The following is a 3,932-nucleotide window of genomic DNA, read 5'->3' as shown; positions in this document are numbered from 1 at the left end:
AAATCCTCGGCTCGACGTAATTGAAGAGACTTAAATATAAAACACACAATTTTTGAACCTAAGGTATGATGTGATTCTAATGGATGCATCAAGTATGAATATGGAATAGAGAGAAATATAATACCACTAGGGAGATAAGAAAGGACTCCACTGGGGAAAAGGTATGTGTTATCCAGGAATTGGACTTCACGGGAAAAAGAGACAGTAAACAGAAGCGTTCAAGAGTAAACATGACTGAATTTTGGAAAGGACATCCAGGAATGGCACTGGATAGAAAGGATCACGATATTCAAGAATAGTAGTGAATAAAGTGAAGATCACAATATTCGAGAATAGCATTGAATAAAGTGAGAAAATGAATATCCAGGAATGGCACTAGATAAAAGGATCACGATATTCAAGAATAGCAGTGAATAAAGTGAAGATCACAACATTCGAGAATAGCATTGAATGAAGTGAGAAAATGAATATCCAGGAATGGCACTAGATAAAAGGATCATGATATTCAAGAATAGCAGTGAATAAAGTGAAGATCACGACATCCGAGAATAGCATTGAATGAAGTGAGAAAATGATATCCAGGAATGGCACTAGATAAAAGGATCACGATATTCAAGAATAGCAGTGAATAAAGTGAAGATCACAACATCCGAGAATAGCATTGAATGAAGTGAGAAAACGATATCCAGGAATGGCACTGGATAAAAGGATCACGATATTCAAGAATAGCAGTGAATAAAGTGAAGATCACAACATCCGAGAATAACATTGAATGAAGTGAGAAAATGAATATCCAGGAATGGCACTGAATCACGATATCCAGAAATAGAAGTGAATAAAGTGAGAAACATCTTTAAGGAATGGCGCTAAAAGTAGAAAGGGACATCTAGGAATAGAACTAGATGGAGAAGACAAACAAGTATCTGCTTTTGGTAGGTGCCAAGTGAGTTGGACTTTGATCTCAAGGTAAGATGTTGATAACAACAAGACCTCGGAAGAATGTAAATGAGTATGAATTTGTTTCTATGCATGATGTTAAATTTTTCTATGCATGATGAATGCTCAATGTACTGCATTAATTTGTGACGATTGAGGTAGACTCTTTTGTGAGGCAAGATTAGAACTCTGATTTCTCAACACGAGAACTCTGCCAATTCTGCTTGGGAAGAAAATGCTTGAACACACTTCTATTACACTGGTAACTGTATCAAAATGATGATCCTTTTGGGAAGGACTAATAAACTGTGCTTGGGGATTACTGAAGAATATTGCCCCTTATTGACTGATTGTTGCAAGTTAACTGATCATGGCTTCAGTTGAACTGTACTGGGGATGAACTGATCATGGCTTCAATTCTTGAAATGCATGTTGGGACAGCTTGCCCCAGTATAAGTTTTGAAATGATATTCTGATCAACAAAACTTGACTGAACATCTAAACAACAGGATCTTGAAGTAAAGTGCCCCTGATAGGATCACTGATCAAGTTTCTCGACTGTTTGAACTTCCTGAAAGATGAGTGCTTACTTGCAAACAAAATGTTCATTCAAGAATGGTAATTTTAATGCAATGCTCAAAGCATATTTTTGAAATCAAAGTCATTATTGGAATGAATGTTATTGATGTAAAGCAAATGGAATCACTGGTCAAAACACAAAGGCTAAGACATTCAAAGTGAAAGATAAAGCAAAGATATGGTATCAAAACAAATGATTGGAAAATCTCATGGGAGTCATCTTACGCAACCTTGTTGTAGTATGCTTTCAAACAAACCTTGCTTCAATTAGGTCTTTTAAAGGTTGTAACGTGGCCTGGTTCACGGTTTCAGAAACAAAGGATATAAGGCTCAAAATTTGATTGTACCCACCCCATCTTCGTGATGATCTCCAGTCCTAAAACTCAATTAATTCAACTTATGCATTCAGGTTCCAAGAGGCTTCTGGAATTGCACCTTTGTAATAATGATAGCTCACAAGCAAAGAGAACTTTTGAGATGGCAGTCACTTCTTCCTTTTTGTTGTCACAACATTTTGTTGCTTGAGGAATTTTTTTTACTTCTCTTTTTTCATCTTTTTCTTTTGATATCCCTAACTTTTGCCTGAACTGTTTATTTTTGAACTTACAGTCAGCGGGATGCCTTATTTTTGCCTAAGTCATCTTTTTGATTTTTGACTTAGCAGGCTTTTCTTTGTATATATTTTTTTTATTGATACATTTTTTTTGAAAGATAGTGACTGCCTTGCTTAATGATTGATGAACCATCATTGGCTTTTGATTGGCATCTCCAACATTTCTTTGATGTATGTGGAGGATAGCTTATGATTGAAGCACTTGTTGAAAGGTGTACTGAATGATTCTCTTAAAATAGAATGCACATCCAAATCAACTGAGAACTACCCTGCCCCAGGTTAAAAATGTGGGTTTTTTCGTACAGAAAGAAACTCCTACTTCGAAGGCTCAAAGGGGTTGACAAGGGATTAACTTCCTTATTTCTCCAGTGTTTGGGAATTGAAACAATGCCTGTACATCATCAGCAGAGTTTTATTTGAAAGCATACAGTTCAACAACTTGGGTATTTCGTTGTCATCATCCTCCCTCCAATCTTTGTATAAAACACAAATTTGATAGAGAAAGCAAAAGGAAGAAAAAGTTTTGTAAAAGAAAGCATAGACATAGCAGATGTGAATGAATTCAAAATATGCAATGCTCATTTCCTTAAAATCACCATTCAGAAACAAACAAAGTCTAAAAGTAAACAGCAAAATAAAGGAAGTACAAACAGTACAGAAACAAGGCCTAGTGACTAATCAGCAACAAAGATGAGCTATCTCGTCTGAAACACTTGGCTTTAGGAAAATCAGGCTTTGACTTGTCTTCAGCCACTCTGATCTGGTAAAGGATTGGTGACAACATTGGGACCAACATCTCTGAAAGAGAGCATCTTTGATCTCATCAACTCTTGAACTCTAGTCTTCAAAGCATAACAACCTTCTAAATCATGGCCAGCACCACCCTGATGGAATTCACAATGAAGATCAGGTCGGAATCCTTTTGAGGGAGGATTTCGAGGAGGAGGCATAGCTCTTGTCGTAATCAACCCTTTATGAACCAATGCAGGATACAATTCAGTGTAAGACATAGGAATAGGATCAAAGTGAGTCCTATCCCAATTCTGATTCTGATTAGCATTTTGAACTTGCACAGGAGCAACAACAGATACATAAGGTTGATCATCATTCTGAGGTCTACGACGAGATCCCCTTCTGTCATCTGCAACAGCATTAGTCTCATTCTCTTTCTTCTTGTGAAAGTTTCCATAAGGTTTCTTCGATCCACCAAAAGATTCAGCAACATGAGTAACTTTCCCATTCTTGATTCCCTCTTCAAGTCTCTGACCAATGGTAACCAAGTCTGTGAAGTTTGAAGATACACTACCAATCATCTTCTCCCAAAAGAAAGGTGAGAGAGTGTCCATAAACATGCTAGTCAGTTCCTTTTCAGCTAAAGGTGGCTCCACTTGAGAAGCTAGCTCTCTCCAGCGTTGAGCGTACTCCTTGAAAGATTCTTTCTCTTTTTGAGACATGCTTTGCAGTTGTCAGCGATCAGGTGCCATGTCCAAATTATACTTATATTGTTTCATGAAAGCATCAGTCAGATCTTGGAAGCAATGAATGTGACTCTTCTCAAGCCCCATATACCATTTCAGCGAAGCTCCACTCAAACTATCCTGAAAGCAATGGATAAGCAATTTATCATTCTGGGTATAAGCAGCCATCTTGCGATAGTACATGGTCAAATGGCTTCTTGGGCAAGTGTTCCCTTTATATTTCTCAAACTCAGGAGTGTTGAATTTTGCAGGCATGACAAAGTCGGAAACCAAACACATATTCTCAGCAGCAACCCCAAAGTAGTCGTTTCCTTCCATGGCTCTCA

The sequence above is a fragment of the Vicia villosa genome, linkage group LG3 (genome assembly GCF_029867415.1).
Source record: "Vicia villosa cultivar HV-30 ecotype Madison, WI linkage group LG3, Vvil1.0, whole genome shotgun sequence".
In the NCBI taxonomy this organism is placed as follows: Eukaryota; Viridiplantae; Streptophyta; class Magnoliopsida; order Fabales; family Fabaceae; genus Vicia; species Vicia villosa.
This window is presented reverse-complemented; position numbering follows the sequence as displayed.